Below are 17,418 nucleotides of genomic sequence, written 5' to 3' on the forward strand. Positions count from 1 at the left end.
CTTTCCCATTTAATATTTTTGGACCATACTTGATTGCAGAAAGTAAAACTACGAATAAGGGCAGGGGACTACTGTATTCTCAAACCATAATATCTTGAGGCCAGGAATCCGAAGCTTTGGAAAGGTCAGGAGTGGCCTTATATTGATTTAGACCATCCTATGATTATTAGTTAAGAAGTGAAGGTGGTTATAATACTATAAAAGCTTTAGGTCTTAAACACATTTATGAGAAGAACCTGTGTGTCATGAACTAAACCACAACTTCCTGTCATAATTTTTTTTTTTTTAAATATATCTTTATTGATTTCAGAGAGAGGAAAGGAGAGGGAGAGAGAGATAGAAACATCAATAATGAGAGAGTCATTGATCGGCTGCCTCCTGCATGTCCCCTGCTGGGGATGGAGCCCACAACCCAGACATGTGCCCTGACCGGGAATCAAACCCCGATCTCCTGGGTCCTAGGTCGGTGCTCAACCGCTGAGCCACACCCGGCCAGGCCCTGTCATAATTATTAAAGAGACCAAGACTAAGAGACTACCAATAACCCTTATTCTACCCTGCACTGTGATTAAAATTATAGAATTGGGTTCTTCAAATTGTACAACCTAGAAGAGAAAATTGACTGTGTCCAAGGCTAGGCAGAAACAATACATCTATTTATAATGAACAAAAAATATCTGCTTTGCTAGTAATGTCAAAAAATTTAATATTTTAATTTAGCTTTATTTTTAATCTTGTGTAGACCAAATAGAAGAATATAGGCTTTCAAGTAAAAATATATGACTAGTAGACATTATTTGATTTGAATACTAAAGAGGAACTGGAAGTAAACCTCAAAGCTAAAAATGTGAAGGTTTTAATGGCCATTATTCCTAAAATGGCAATATGAAGTTTACTAGAAAATCAAAAGAAAACATATACTGTGATAATAAAATTAGGCTTTACTCATAAATATTATGCTATACATCTTAATTCACTATAGATCTGTAAAATAAGAGGACTTATCTAAACAATCAAGAAGATTTTAACCCATTTGGCCTACATATAATACTATTCTTTTAAATTCTATTTTCATAAATATGTGAAGTATTAGTCCCTATTTGTGCATTATAAAATGGATGCTTATTTTGTGTTACAGGTATATAGTGTAAACATTATAAAGTTAGTTGTTATTATGTCTAATTTTGCTCCTATCCAAATGGGTCGAGCAATTTGCTTTCTTTGTAGCATATACACTTTCTGTGACCTCTTATTTTGACCAAAGAGTTACAGCCTTTGGGAATGAAAGCTTAAGTGCATTGGTACAATACTTTAAATTCTCTGGATTGTTCAACATGCTTTTATTGTAAAAGAAGAGATCTTTTTAAGTGTTCTTGGTAGCATCTTAATAAGCAACAATAGTCTCTTCGGTGGGAGAGAGGAGAGCTGAGAACAAGAAGTTTCTAATTAATTTTAGATTAAATATAGTAGCTTGACATTTACTTCTTAGTCTCTCTCCAACTGTCTGCGAAGCCTTGCTTTCCACATTGTGGTAACTGCCCCTTCAGTTGGCAGTCATTTGTGCCATGCATCACTTGGAAACTCGTAGAAGTATTTATTTTCAATAACTCTGATTTTGGAGATATTAAAAATGCCAAAACTCTAGTCTCTAGTCAAGGATATTTGAGAATAAAATACACAATGGATTAGAAGGATACATCTAAGTATCTAACAAGTCTGCTCGTGTACAGCATAATTGTGTCCATCCAAAACTGTGTGTATAAGGGTGTGTATTTATATTTATATATAATAAAATAACTGCTGAAAATGTAGATGTTCTTTATACTTTACAGCTTACTGAAATTTGAACAAACTTATTTCTTTGCAATTCATTCTGTGACTTCATTTCTCTTAACTATAATTGGGATAAGTAAGTTACTTAAACTTTGGCACACAAAAAATTGTCTCAGCATTCTTTCTTCATGATTTAAGCAGAGTTGAAAAATTGGAGTAATAAAATCCAGCAAGTACATCTTATTACTAAATAATGCTTTATCTTCTCAAAGATACTACCTACTTTAGCTAAATACATCCAAACTCTCAAATTATTTGAATCGCACATTTTGGAAACACTTTGTATCTAATACCTTTTTTTTATATCTGATATAACTTTTAAATTTATCAAACTCATCCTTTGATATTCTGCAGAGGAAACAGGAATTAATTTTTGACTTTGTCCAGCAAAGGGAGAGGCATCTCATTAATACTGTTAGCTTCCAGTGTGACACACACAAGCTGTTTCTGAGATTATAGCACAAGAAAACATTCCACAGCTATTGTATTGCTGCTTGCTCAGTTCCCAGTCTCTTACAATTCTAGGCCTTGACAGTACAGAGGTAGGTTCTGCGCTTATGTAACATTGATTTTGTTATTGCACTCTCTGAAAACAAGAGGTTATTGTTAACTGAAAAACAAACTGGGCCAGGGATTATTATCTATCTTTTGAAAGTATTTTAAAGAAATATCTTAAAAAACCATTGTTGTTATAAAAATTACATTTTATTCATGAAGAATCACAAATTATGTGTTTGTCTTTTAAATGAAGTCTAACCAGAGAGCAAAAAAGAATGATTTTATTACTGCTTATAATAGAGCAGATCAGTTTAGGGTGAGGGAGACATTTGTTAAAGAACATTAGTAGATTTTCTTTGAAAGCTGCCCAGAAAACAGATTTGCTGTGAAGTACTACTGGGTGGCTTCTCTCATGTCCAGCTAGTGTTACTGACTGGTTTTGTCAGCTTTGTAGCTCATGTGTTTTTTTCTTTGATTCCTTTTCTGCTTTCTGTCATTGATTTGTAAGCAGTTTAAGATTAGAATCCTGTCATCTAAATCGTCGGTATCTCCCTTCACCAACGAAAGGAGTTTTGAATGAGGTAGATGCAGTAAATGTTGACGACACAGGTTATGTATTCAGGCGGGAGGATGACGCTTCATTAAGAAGATGAAACTTATCAAGAGAACAGCGTGCAATTCCATTCCTTTCACTTCTTTTCAGTCTTGGAAGTTACAAAGACTTCAGTAACTTAATGCTGTGGCATGAGTGTGAGGCTAGGAGATGGAAATTCTACCCTTAGTTCTATGAGCTGGCTATGCAACCTTGTTTTGCTTTGAAAAGCAAGGATGTTGGACCCGTTGATTTTTAATTTATCTCCTAGTTCTAAGACTAATTCTGTTCTAGTTCTAAGACTAATTCTGTTCTAATGAAGGGCATGAGAATTTTCTTACAGTTACTGCATATGCCAGGTAACATTTCTCTTAAATCTCTATAACTTAAGATTTCACTGAAATCTTGTGATCATATCCACAACGTGGACTGAAATCTTAGTGTCTATATTTTTAACTCTAGAAAAAGATGTAGCCCTGGCCAGTGTGCCTTTTTGGTTGGGCATTGTCATATGCGCCAGAAGACCGTCGGTTCCGTTCTCGGTTAAGGGCACGTGCCTGGGTTGCAGGCTCGATCCCCAGTAAGGGACGAGCAAGAGGCAGCGGATCCATGTTGTGCTCTCACATCCATGTTTCTCTCTCTCTTCCTCTCCCTTCCTCTCTCTCTAAAAATCAATAAACTATTCTTTAAAATAAAAGAAAAAAAAAAAGAAGTAATTAAATCTAGAAGTTTTGGTTCATGATTTTTATTGTTTATTATTGTTTTGCTTCATTTTTGCAACATGACATGATTTTACTTTTTATTTTCCACTGTTACCAGCTATCAATAGTAAAATTACCAAATTGGCTAATAGTTATGAACAAGAGTCTTAATTCCTATATTCATGCAGCAAAAAAGCTCAATCCATAGATGATGCTCATGTGCCCTATGTCACCTTCAGGGTTGCCAGAATCCTGCAGATTTGAGGGTGAAATAGCCAGTGCCTTGCCACAGTAAACAGAGTACCCCCCAACAAACAGACCACTAGCACTCAATATTGATAATAATGTGAAAACAATGTCATCTATTTTCTATTTCTTTTTTAGGGTATCCTTGAAGATTAATCAGAAAACTTACATGTGCCTATAAAGGTAGGAAAAAAATTTTTCTGAATATGAAGTATGTTGTGTTTGTCTTATCCAAGTTTCAATAATTTACTGCTCTTGTTTGATGTTGCTCATCCTGAACAACTGAAAGCTGTGCTAGATCTACTCACTTGCTAAACTTGAAATCATCCAATACATAGTGTTGAAGCTTCAGTTTGAAATTTTCTCCATACTATTACATATTATATATTATGGTAGTTTATGTTTCACTGTAGGCAGAATTTATTCTTGTTCTTACATTTTTGTATTACTGCCTGCATAATTTTAGGGTAGTTTGACTCTAGCATATGCAATTTCCATATATCAGGAAGGCAATTTTATAATATGTACATTAGTGTACATTAATATATGTAATATATTGTTAGAAACTGAGATACTCTTGTCTACAATAATTTTATATATAATTTTTGCTATTTTAAACCTAAAATTTCTTAAGAAGCAACCAAATATATTATATTTATAGCTAATAAATATAATTAGCTATCAGTGATTTAGTAATATAAATGCTAACTTGGAAAAATTTACTTTAATAAAAGTACCAGAAAATGCGGCTCTTTTCTTGGCTACAACTTATGTGCAGATAAATTTAGAATTTCTAGTCTAGTAACTACTTTCTCAGATAATAGCTTAATTGTAGCTATTTCAGACCAAATTGTTTAATTATGGTGAATCACATGCAAATTGTTCAGATGTAGGTCAGCTTCTCACTCCCACATTCTAGCACCTCTTTTCTAATTCAGGACGAATTGCTCCATGCCTAAAAAAGGCAGAAGAGTCGATTAAAGACATAAGACAAAAACCAAAACAACAACGACATAAAAACTAACAGTGGGCCAGGAGTCAGAATGTTCTCATAAAAACGTCAAGGCAGGTTGCCTTTATTTAGGCCTTAGTCTATGATCTCTGATGTTTGCTGTGTATTTGTGCTCACTGCTGAGCTTTGTGGCTGGCAAATCATGGTGCCTACACGATGCAAAGTTTCCTCTTATGTAAAATACATGCAGTGATATTTCATTCTTGTTCACTTACTGAAGATCCAGTAAAACAAGAAATGTAAAATGAATGTGTGATTCCTCTAATCCCATATGGAAAGAGCATATTCTTTTTGGTGATCTGGTTGAGTGACAGAAGAGTAGTTCTCACTAATGAGAAAGAATACCTTGTGTGTAGCTCTGGGTGAGACCCGCTGAGACATATTGCAGTTGTAGAAGCTAAAGAAATCCTTTGTTTTTCTAGCTGTTACATTATAACTCTAATCTGTAGTTACCTTTTGTGATGGGGCATTTTATCACTTTCTGTTGAATGGCTGAGGTTTTGTGATTCTATTTAATCTTTATATATCGTCTACTATAGTTTCAAAGCATTGAAAAATGATAAAGCAGGTTCATAACTTTGTTGCATTTGTTGTTTTTTATCTTTAGGTGATTATTTCTGTTGTTTTTGGTATAATGATAGAAAAATATGAGCCTTGCTGGTTATTGATTTAAAACGATTTTGACTCTAAATCTAATAAAATTAGAATTCTGCCTTCATATAAACATATACACAGAGTTTTTTAAATTATAATTCTTCACTGGAATTTGTTCAATACTTTGAATTTATATTTTCATATAATTTGATTTTTAACATTTTCTAAAATTTATTTTGAATTAAATTATTCATTCTTGAAGAAATATTGTAGAATTGTTTAATTAAATTACTGAATTAAAAAGTGGCAGCAATTTTTCTAATTCTTAGAATGGGGAAAATAGATAGTGTGTACTTTGTACTTCTTTCAATGTCAATATTTTGGTTGTTTGAATTACTTAAAATAAAAAAAGAGAATCATACTAAATAGAGAGAAATATTTTTCTCAAAATTAGTTGCTGTTAAAATTGTAGTATTTATTTTTCCAAATTTGTTCTTAATATACACAAACATCAGCATCAATATGTGCACATAATTCTTCCATACCATATGCATGATTCTGTGTTTTTAACATTTTAATTATGAACATCCTTCTAAGTCAATGTATATTATCTATTTCATCTTTTTTAATAGATGCAGACTAGGCAACTTTTTTTGATGTCGCATGATTTATTTAACAGGCTCTCTAAACATTTTTTTAAAAATAGAACTTTGCAATAGAATGAAAAATGGCCTTCCTTAATTACACTTTTGGCAGGCATACAAAAGAATAATTTCCATTTGAACAATGAATCAGGAAATTAAGGAGTGAAGAAAAAGTGTTACAGTAAAGAGGCATAAAAATATTTTTACGTAAGTGCTCATAAATGGTCAGGGCTAATAATATAGGTGATCATGCCACTGTGTTGAAGCTATATAAAATTAAATTCTACTAATTTTCTCAAGGTTCACTGAAAATGACACCTCCTTCCATAAACATTCAAAGAGATTCTTCCCCTCCTTCTCATTCTCGCCAGTTGTTTCACATCTCCATAACACTTAGGGGGGGAAAAGATCTATCTCATCATATTATGTCACATACAAAATTTCATCTTGCATATGTATCTTTTTGCCCCAAATAGACTGTTGACCCTACAGGGTAATAACGGTGTGTTATTCATCTTTGAGTCTAGCAGATGCTGAATAAATAGTCATACAGTTCAATTGGATTGAAGTGTGAGAAAGGGGAGAGATCAGGTGGAAATGTTTCATCTTACCAGAATTTTATAAGGTGCCATATCTGCCTCTGCATTTTAATCTTCAGAGTGAAAAATAATTAATTTTTGTGATGGATGAGATACGAATAATATGAACAGTTTTTTTATATAATCATGTTCAAAATCATACAAATCAAGTTTTTAAGAAAAATACTTATAATTTATAAAAAAACATTTGTATGGGGCTGAACTTAATACATTACCTCACATGGATCTAAAAACACTTGTCAGCTTAAAAACACTATATACATGTAATACATTATTATTCTTTTTAAGACAGTAATAAAGTTGGCTCTGTGGATTAAAATATAGATGGTTATTTATAAAATAGAAGTAATACATACAAGAAGCGATTCTTTATGTGAATTCTGTTAGAAGAAAGGGAGTATTGTTTTCAGTACTTCGTATAATGCTAGTTGTTACTCAAACTATTAAATGAACCTTTGACATTGTCTCAACCAGCAAAAGTAGTTATTATAGTTTGAATTATGCCTGAGGGAATCTATGATTCCACATACGTCTGAATTCAACAGTAATGCAAATTTAAAATATCTGAACAGATGTACCAATTTCACTTTCCTTTACAGAAAAGTTAGGAATTAGTTGATGTAAAAGTTTCTTTTGAAACTGAATGTAATACTTAGTGCATAATAGTGTTTCCTCTCATCTGATTTGCAGAAACTACTTTCCCCAACTCTGATTTTACATTTTCCTGGTCAAGTCGGTAAGGAGGAAACGATCTTGGTCAACCAATTCTAAAAAAAATGTTTGCCCTTGTTGATAACCTTCACTTAACCAGAACGTGAAACTTAGCATTTAAAATGCATATTTTGTCCTCAAAGAAGTCAATGCCTTGTTCCCAAAGAAGTCAATGTCTTCCCACTTTGGCCAGGGTTGCAAGTGTAATTACCTTCAGGACCCATGCATACAACAAAAGTGGGTGTAAGAGACCAAGATTAACAATAAGGAGGGGTGTGGACTGAGGAACATGATAATATGCTCAACATACAAGAGTTACCTCTACTCATTCCAGTCAAATTTTCTAGCCAATTTTATGTTCCAGTGGCAATAACTTCTGAAGTTATAGGGAATTAAATATTGGGATTTTTTATTTGAAATCTCATAAGTTTTGATGTTGGCTTGAATTTTTTAAATTTAAAAAAAAAGAAAACCATGTAAAGCACTCAAGATAGGCCATAGGTATGCACTTCTAACCTTTGCATAAACACTGTCTAAATATTTTTTCAATCAATGAGTGAATCATAGACCTCTGTAGGAAATAGGGAAATTATAAAGCATTCTAACCCTTGTTCTCCCATGTGTATTAAAAAATTCATATAGCCTGGCCGGGCATGGCTCAGCGGTTGAGTGTCAACCTAGGATCCAGGTGATCGGGGTTTGATTCCCTGTCAGGGCACATGCCCAGGTTGTGGACTCGATCCCCAGTCAGGGACGTGCAGGAGGCAGCTGATTGATGACTCTCTCATCATTGATGTTTCTCTTTCTCTCTCTCCCTCTTCTTTCTTCTCTCTGAAATCAATAAAAATATATTTTTAAAAATTCATATAAAACTTTAAGGAGGGCCATAGTCATAGCAACAAATACAGAGACCAACCAGATGAACCTTTTCAACTATCTCTGGAGTCCACAAAAGGGAAAGCAAGAGTCAACTAAATAAGTTAAGAAAGTATTGTTAAAATATATTATTATATGGAAAAGAATGATATGGCAAAGAAACTTAATTTTTAGGCCTATTTTTATTTGATCCACAACTGACCTTATGCTACTAATTCATTACCATATTTTCTTTGCTTAAAGCTTCTTGCAAATATTTGGCCTTTTATTAATCTTAAAAGAAAATGGTGAATGGAGATAGTGGATCAAAGGGAAGTCAAATGCTCAAACGCACAGGAAAAAATAAAAATCAAACGTGCAAATCTTGTCACGTAATCATCCATGAATAAACATGGTTTCAGTGGCTCTGTTGCCAAAGCAAAGAGAAAATTTTGCCAGTTACATGCCTGAACCTGTTTTGGTTTCAGTTACCTGGATTATTGAAGCAGAAACAACCTCTGTGACTAATTGACCCTTATAATTGCCTTAGCTCTCTGCTTTGCCTTGCTTATGGACATATTGCCATGTGCTACTATTATTGGAAAGGAAAAGTCACTTCCTTTTTTGATGGTTCCAGAAAAAACACTTAAAATATACTTTTCAATTCAAAGAACTGTCCTTTTTTAAGCCTCTGAATTTAGAGAATGGTATACTGAACAAAGTGAAAAGTTAACCTGCATTTACTTCATCATCATCATGTGATAATTCTGTTATCTCTTACTCCTTTTTACAACCAACCTCAATGACTCAGTCTCATCAGTAGTGACCTTTGAGTATCTCCTGACTTAAGATGTCTTAAATACCAAATAGATTCTTGAACTCTTCACACATTTGGGTCAGTGTTGTAAAGGTTAAGTGTCCAATCAACTTAACTACCTGCAATGAAACTCAAAAATGAATTAGGAAATGGGAAGAGAAGACTTACCCCTCAGTCTTCCAACCACAAATTCAGCTTTTCCATACAACAGTCTAAAACCTTAGGATTTCAACTAAATGGAGACATTAACACAACCCATCGTTATATCTCTAATAATTAATCTATAATTCTTACTCAATAATTTTTTTCAAACCAGTTAATGAAAAAGCCAGAATGGTAAGGTAGTGCATGTGTAAATTATGATTTTCTCAAATTACCTTTTTGGATTATTTTTTATAAAAGAAGTTTTATAACATAACAGCATTTATGTAATGCCATTCATTTTCCCTGCACACAGTCAGTGAGAATGGGAGTCAAATTTTAGTACTCAATTTCACTTAAATAACAAATATATATATATATACACACACACACACACGTATATATATATAAATTGTCAGCTTCAAATAAAATAATTAACAAATTATCAAAACAAAATTGAGTTTATTTGGGAATAGCAGAAAATTGAAATTAGGGACAAGTAAGCTTTGGTGATCATAGGCAAGTCTGGAGAACAAAGGAGAGGGGCTTGCTTTTATAGGGGAAAGGAGGAAGTGGGAGGAGTCATTTTGAACAAAAGTCCTTTGGAAGAGAGCTAAAGTTTGCAGTGATGATGACTCCTTATTGGCTGAGCTGTTGCTGAGTAAGGGTAAAAACTTTCCTCTTGTTGAGGAGTGTAAAAGCCATTTCTTCCTGTTATGGTTTGCCAAGGTAGGAGTAGTAACACATGAGAGTTCCCCCTACAGGGCTTCCCAATTCTATTTTAAATGAGGTAACTTTCTTTTCACAAAATATAAATTAAGTTTTTTATAACTCAAAAATATTTAATAGCCCAAATTCGTAAAGCATGTAGGTAGCCTCCCACCATTTACTTTCATCTAGTAAAGGCTTTTTCATTTGTGGATTTCATCAGTGAGTATTAAGCATACACTATGTACTAGGCTTTGGCAATTCATGGGCATAGTTAAATTTCCTGTCTTCAGATGGATGCACACAGATCTAAGAGCTTTTAACCCTGATCTGGCTCAAAAGCCTCGGGATTAGCTTCCTAGAAGGGGAATATGAAGGTGCCATTTGAAGAATCAGGCCAAGTAACAAGATTAATAAGAGAGTTCCAGGTACCATAAACAAACCTTAATAGCAGGCAAAACACATTTGAGGAATAACAATGCGTTTTTGGGAGAACACAGAGACCAGTGGGGAAGGGCAAGACAATTAGGCATGTGCCAGACCACGAGCGCTTTGAATGCAATGCCAATGACTTTGAATTAAATTCTGAAGATAATGAAGAATAAATGAATAAATTTTAGAATGGACAGGTTTACATTTTAAAATGGACTCTGAATGTTTTTTGCAACTGTGAAAACTAAATTGATCAAACAAAAAAGATCAAAAAGAGGAAAATTATCAATGAAGAGAAGAGTTAGAAGGTATAGTTGTGTAGGTTATTCAAGAAATATTTTAGATATCAAATTAATAAAACTTCACTCATGCATGAAAGGTTAGCACAAGCTAGAAATCTTAGGTAATTCCCAATGTTTGCAAGAAAGCTTGAGTAGATGAAGGTGTCATTAATTGACTCCAAAGAATAAGTTTGGGGGAAAAGATGAGTTCAATTACGAGCATATTGAGTGGCTAATGTGTTTGGGGGGTCATTCAGTTGGTTGTATAAGTATACTGTTGAGTAGATAAAACTGGCCCTTAAGAGAGAAGCTTATGTTAAAGATATTTATTTGGGTATAACCAGTATAAAGATGTATGTGGAAGTTAATTTACTGATGTAAATGGGTTACTCCAGCAGTATATTTATGGCAAGAAGTGAAAAGAGCCTGAAACCATGGTGAGCCAATTGATCACATGAAATTATAAACGCAAGGCCGATGTGACAAAATTCTCACCCGTAATCATAATGTCTTTGAATAATAATGTGGGATAACTTCTTTAATAGATGGCTTATATTTTGAAAGACAAGGATCCAAATTCTAGAAAAAATCATTACAAAATAAAAGGAAAAGCACCCAAATCTTAATCTTTATTTCATTACTACAAATCTTATTTTTAAGCAATCCACTTTAATTTTGACTCACAAATGTTAAAACCCATCCTGTTCAAATATGAGCACAAAAACATGTACTCAGGACTGAGGATCCCATTTTTTTCTTACCAGATTAAAATAAATAAATAATTTTATTTAGCACCCAACTTACTTAAAGAACAACCTTCTCAAGTGTGAAGTTTCCAATGATCTAACTCACTCAACCATGGCAATATTATTTTTTGCATTAGCTCATCAGAAAGAATGCCAACGGCATAAAAATAAATGGGAGTAAAAATAAATTAAACATTGGACCTTAAAAACACATTGCTCAACTCTTGTTTTGTTTAATGTCACCTCCATATGAATTAGCATAATCAAGAAGATTTCATTTTCTACATTGTAAAACAAAGTTATGGAAACATAACCACAGAAACATAGTCTGAGAAGGCATTTTTTTTCTTTGATAATTAAATAAGCTGTAGGCAGCTATTAAATCTTATAAAATATATCTTAGTCCAATATTTTAGTCAAGCTAATATTCAACTTTTAATTAAGCTTACACATTTATGAGATCTCTGTAGGATCAATATTAGTAAGACAATATGAAATGGAATGCCACATGAATGAATCAATCCATAGCCTTCAAGTTTTTTATGATTCATTATAACTTAGGTTTTGTTGTATTTCATCATCATTAAGATATTATTCAAGCAAATCAGTGAACCTTTGTCATAGCTAGAGATAAAACTTAATTACCTAATTTGATAATAGCTTTTTTCTAACTTATGTTGTCAGAAAATTTATAACATTATTTTTATTATGTTATCATAATTATTATTTTTAAAAGTATATTTTGAGCTGTGTTCAAGTTATAAACAGATAAAACTTCTGTCTTTTATAACAGCCATTTGAATTCGTAGTCAAAAACTGAATTGTTTAGAAATTTGCATCATCAACAAAAATAATATATTATCATTGAGATAATTAGACCATCCGTTATAATTCATGAACACTTTGGATGTCGTTTATCATCTCAAATCCTCACATAAAGCTCTGACCTATGTATTTATGGCTAATAAACATCATGAGAATTTGGAATGCTTTTAAGGGAAAACTTTTTTAAAACTTTCTAAAGGAAGAGATTAAAACAAAAAATGCAAATAAAAACAAAAGGAAAAAAACCTCTCTTCTTAAATTCTAATCTTTCTTAATGTTTGCAAGAGGACCGAGCAGGGGTGTGGGGAAAGTGGGAGAGTGTGGTTGTTTGAATGAATGTTAAATAATTTTGTCAACCAACACTGGTATTTTCTTAAGCTTCCTGATGCAATATGTAATTAAAATAAGTGTTGCTTATTTTAATATTGTTCCAATCTACTTTTAGCAAGAAGCTTGTCTCCAATTTTATGGAATGTATTTTTTAATTTAGTATTTCAAAAAAATCACTCAAGTTTAACCGCTACCATATTTTCCAGCTTAGACTTTCATGAGCAAGAAAAAACTTTGTATTTTTAGCATCAATAACCCATTAGAATATAAAAGTTTTTGTCATTTTAGGTTTGAGATAAGGAATTAATGTGTTCATTGAGATTAAAAAATTAAGAACACTTTGACAATAAGCTGCATTAAGGAAACGAAGTGTCCTCTATGAAAATTAGACCTTTCCTCTTGTACCCAAGTTAATCAGATCTTCGCTTTTGTAGAGAAGTATTTTTGCTTATTTTCTCATTTATCAACTTACATACACAACTTTCTTCTTGGACAGTTTAATTCCATTTAGCTTGAGCTAACTCACTCCCTTCCAGATCCATGGCCTTTAGCTTCTACGTATTCCTTTGAGCTTCCCATTATTTTGATGAAAAGCTACCTGTTCTTTTCTTTGATGTCCTTACCACCTCTACACCCTTGCAAAAATTGGCCTTACCACCTTCTCCAGAGCTACCCTTCCTTCAGTCTTCTTCCTCCTTTCTCTAAGCTCTCCCCACTTGCCTGTGTTTCCTGATCAGGGCTCTCCTTGGGCATGTCCACACTCTCCTATTCCATAAACAGGCATCAAGCAGAGAAGGTCATTGCACTTATTTGGCATCTAACTCAGCCCCATAATATATAAGCTGAATTATTTCAGTATTCACAGAACCATACTAAATAATGACAGGTATGTTCTAGATGTGCAATAATGTTTATGGTATGAAGGAAGGAATAATTCCATCCAGAATAAAGGGATATATATATATACATATAACCAAAACACAGTCTGCCTGTTTTAATATTAATTTAATAAATATTGTGTCATGAAAATCAGATTTCTTTGTAAAAATTGAAAACAGCTCAATATTTTATTTTATGTGTGTATCTGACTATCATTTTACAGAAATATTTATCTGTATTTTAATCTTTCTTCTGGATGTATTTCTAGATATAAAATTACTATAACCCTGAATATAGGACTTTTGATATATTCTGAAAAACTTCCTTTCAGAAAGATAGTACCAAATTGCAGTACCATGAGAAATTTGCAAGATTTTCAAAGCCACCTCTCCTTTGCCAATATTTGAAAGTCCTGAGATGTTTAAAGTTTGCTCAATTATATAAACATAAGACATTTTTAATTTATAATATTAAACTAGATTTTTCATTTATACTAGCTAGTGGATAAAGTTTTTAAATGTTTAACATCATTTTTGTAAGTCTTTTAGCTTCCAGTTTTCCCATTTTGGTTCCAATCCACTACTATGACAGCCTTATTTCTATAGCACACACCTGGCCACATTGTGCAGAGAATATCAATGATTCCTAGCTATCCACAAAATAAATTATACATTTGTGGTTCAGATTACTATCACCTTTATAGCTTATTCAGAATATCCTTTATCTTTACTTAATTTCTCAACAATCCCTCCACATACTCTATAATTGTGTCAGACTGGTGGTACATTTTTCAATCCCCTTCCCCCTATAATTTTTTTTTGCCAATTTTTACCAGTTGAAATTTTTCCTATGGTTTACTGTTTGGTAAATATGCCCTAACATTTATGTGAGATCCCTGTTGTCTAATATTGCATTTAGTTTTACATTTTCTTGTTCTTGGTGTTTTAATTTTACCTGAAAAGTCTCAATACTGACATTTCAAAAGACTCTGAGAGCATGTCCTACTGTTGTAAGATTTAACTACAATCATTAGAGCCTTTTTAAATCTTATGTTTTAAAATAACCTGAGGTCTGCATATCTAAAACTTCCCAGCAATGTTTGTCAGATTTGTTTGCTGAGTCTTTGAAAAATAGCTTAAAGATATATAAATAATAAGTAATTGAACCAATTAAGATAATTTAAAATAATTTGCATATGATAGTTATGTTCTATATGAGTGTACATTTCAATTTAATTCAAAAATTATGCAAAGTAGCTTGCATAACTGTCACCAAATGGTAGTCATTAAACCCTGCTTTTTTCCTGTAGTGTTCTTGGGATATATGTGCTTCACTTTTGATATTCTGCTTTCCATTGAGCCAAACACATTTCTTCCCAAAGAAAAAAATGGGAACATAATAATCGAGGCATGCACTCAGTTTACAAATTAATTATTGATGAAAAAATAGGCTGATTGATTTGATAATCAGTTCTATTGGCTTGTGTTTAAAGCTATAACTTCAAAGACTAGAAAATAAATCATGTTATTTTCTTCCATCTGTTAATACACCTGTCTCATTTGGGTATGTATTTATATTTGCATTTAAGTGTATATTTGTATCTTATTTAGCATAGTATTAATACATAGTGATCAGTAAATTGTGGTAGTCCAATTATAAAACCTATATATAGGAAATCAGTCAGGAATTTTTTAATTGTTTAGGTTTTTTCTTTTGAAGTACTCTCTGAAATAGACTTGCTCTTCCTCTAGTCTAGGTAGAGTTTGAATTCTTGGAAATAAAATATATATATATATAGTTATTGGTTTAGGTGAATTTAGAGTGAAAAATAGTGGAGACAAGATTCCCAGGTCATCCCTGGAGTAGTCAGTATCCATATTTATTACAACTTTGACTTACCATATATAATTATCAATTAACTCTGCAGAAGAGAATTGATATTTTTATATTACTCAGCTTAATTCAACTAAAATAAACTGTCTGGCAAAAAAAAAAAAAAAAAAAAAATTACTTTGGCTTTGTGGTTAAGCACTTTGTTTCCAGAATCTTCAAACATCTCAGTCACACAAAGTACAATTCCATAGTCTTCAGACCACACAAATAGCACAATGTTCAATACTTGATTTAACAAAATAGAGGCATTAGCACTCACAATTTTGATTCTTTACATATTGGCCAGACTTGTTAAGGCAAAAGATCAAAGACTCCATTTTAAAAAGAAAAAGAAGGAAACCTCCACACTAGAAAAACGGTGAAAAGCTGAGTTTAAAATTAAATGCTAAACCTCATAGGTTGTCTTTTCAACAGCTCAAACCTCAATTTTTGCTTTAGCTCCCATTTGAAACAAAATGAAATTTGCCAAACCTAAGTGCTGTGTGTTGCTAGCTCTTTTGGTTTCTCTGCAAGGGCGTTTCTCCTTTTAATCAGCCTGTCCCCTGCTTTTATTATTTTCTTTGATCTCTGTCCTTTATTGTCTGTGTAGTCTCTTTTTTTCTCTCACCCTTTTCTGTATCCTCCTCTAACTCTTCATACTTGAATCTAATAATTCGACCTCGTAGCGCTGTACTATGTTTGGAATAAGCATGAATAGATAAAGCTGTGAAACTTTCTTAGTGCCTTCGTCCCACTTCCACTGTTTTCTTAATTGATGACACTGGAGTGAATCTATTCAGCATATAAATTCCGTCTTGTTATTCTCAGTACCAACTGGGAGTGTTGTTTACCTAGATCCTTGCCATTGACAAATGTTATTAGAATCCTTTCTTACTTCTCAGAGAAGAGGTAGCTTTCAACTTTAAATTGCTTTCATCTCACATCACTATGACTTCCTTTAGCTTTATTAAGAAAAGAGATATTGTGTAGGAAATGTGCTCAGGAATCACAGAAAAGTCTGAGAACCTAAGTACAATAGAAATTCATCTTGCTAGGTGGCACCAAACCACAATATTTTAGACCACACAATGTACTTCATCGACACTTGTGTTAAACTGGTCTTTAAAAAATAAATAAATAAAATAAAAATAAATAAAACTTTACAGCTAAAAAACAAAAGAAAACATAACCCACCAAAAAATATTTTAATTTTTCACTTTGGGGTTGGTAGTCTTGGCATCCAGCACATTTGCTTTAATCATAAAAATGCCTTTCTTAGAGAGAGATAAAAAAAAAATGCAAACTAACAAAAGCACATAAAAAAGTTCTCAAGGTGAACAAGCGTTCATGCAGACACCGTGGCGAGGAGGCTGGCACTTACTGGTCTCAGAGGACAGAGTCTTTTGGCCAGGGCTACCCTCCTGTCTGCTTTGACACTTGCAAATGGTAACTGAGTTCATGAGGCAAAACTAAACATTGTCCTTTCACTGTGAGGAAAGTATGAAATAGAGCTCACAGGATGGAATTCATGAATATAATTGTGTGCAATGTTGGGGCGGGGGGGACAGACTCTTTACTAAGTCAGTGATTTGAGTTTCAGGCCCCAGTACATTTAGTTTATTTAAAGAATGATTTGGGTGTAGTCATCTCCAGGGAAATGGATGCCTTCATATTACTGAACTTGGGTTTTTATTAAAAGGCTGCTGAGCTGGACATGGTTAAGAAAGGGGACTGTTGGGCATTGCATTGCTAATCACTGAGATTTTTCTCGAGGCAGATGAAGCAGAAGTATCAGTGTGTCATCTCTCTCCAGTAGCGACATAGAAATAACAGTTATTTTAGAAAATTAAGAGCAGGAAAAAAGAAATAGAATTTTAAGTTTAACACTGAAGCAATTTCTAGAGAAGTAAAAATACATATATATATATATATATATATATATATATATATATATATATATATATATTAGATTGCTGGCATTTTCTTTCTTTATTTCCATGTTTGCTGAGCTTTATCTGTGTAGTAAAGTTGTACAAAAGATAAACAGGACCCCTGCATTCTATAAAGAAAACAGACCACATCCTTTTTTTGGTTGGTGCTTT

At 32.9% G+C, this 17,418-nt stretch overlaps 1 long non-coding RNA gene across 6 annotated transcripts in view; it reads left to right on the forward strand.

The window, feature by feature from the left end:
- The window catches only part of LOC148092953 (uncharacterized), a 305,626-nt gene that overhangs the window by 194,402 nt on the left and 93,806 nt on the right, over nucleotides 1–17,418 (forward strand). For all 6 annotated transcript variants that reach the window (XR_015714691.1, XR_015714693.1, XR_015714689.1 and 3 more), the window contains one exon: nucleotides 4,009–4,053. This is a non-coding gene — a long non-coding RNA (uncharacterized LOC148092953). The remainder of the gene's footprint in view (nucleotides 1–4,008; nucleotides 4,054–17,418) is intronic.

This window comes from Miniopterus natalensis, chromosome 6 (genome assembly GCF_054644295.1).
Source record: "Miniopterus natalensis isolate mMinNat1 chromosome 6, mMinNat1.hap1, whole genome shotgun sequence".
Classification (NCBI taxonomy): Eukaryota; Metazoa; Chordata; class Mammalia; order Chiroptera; family Miniopteridae; genus Miniopterus; species Miniopterus natalensis.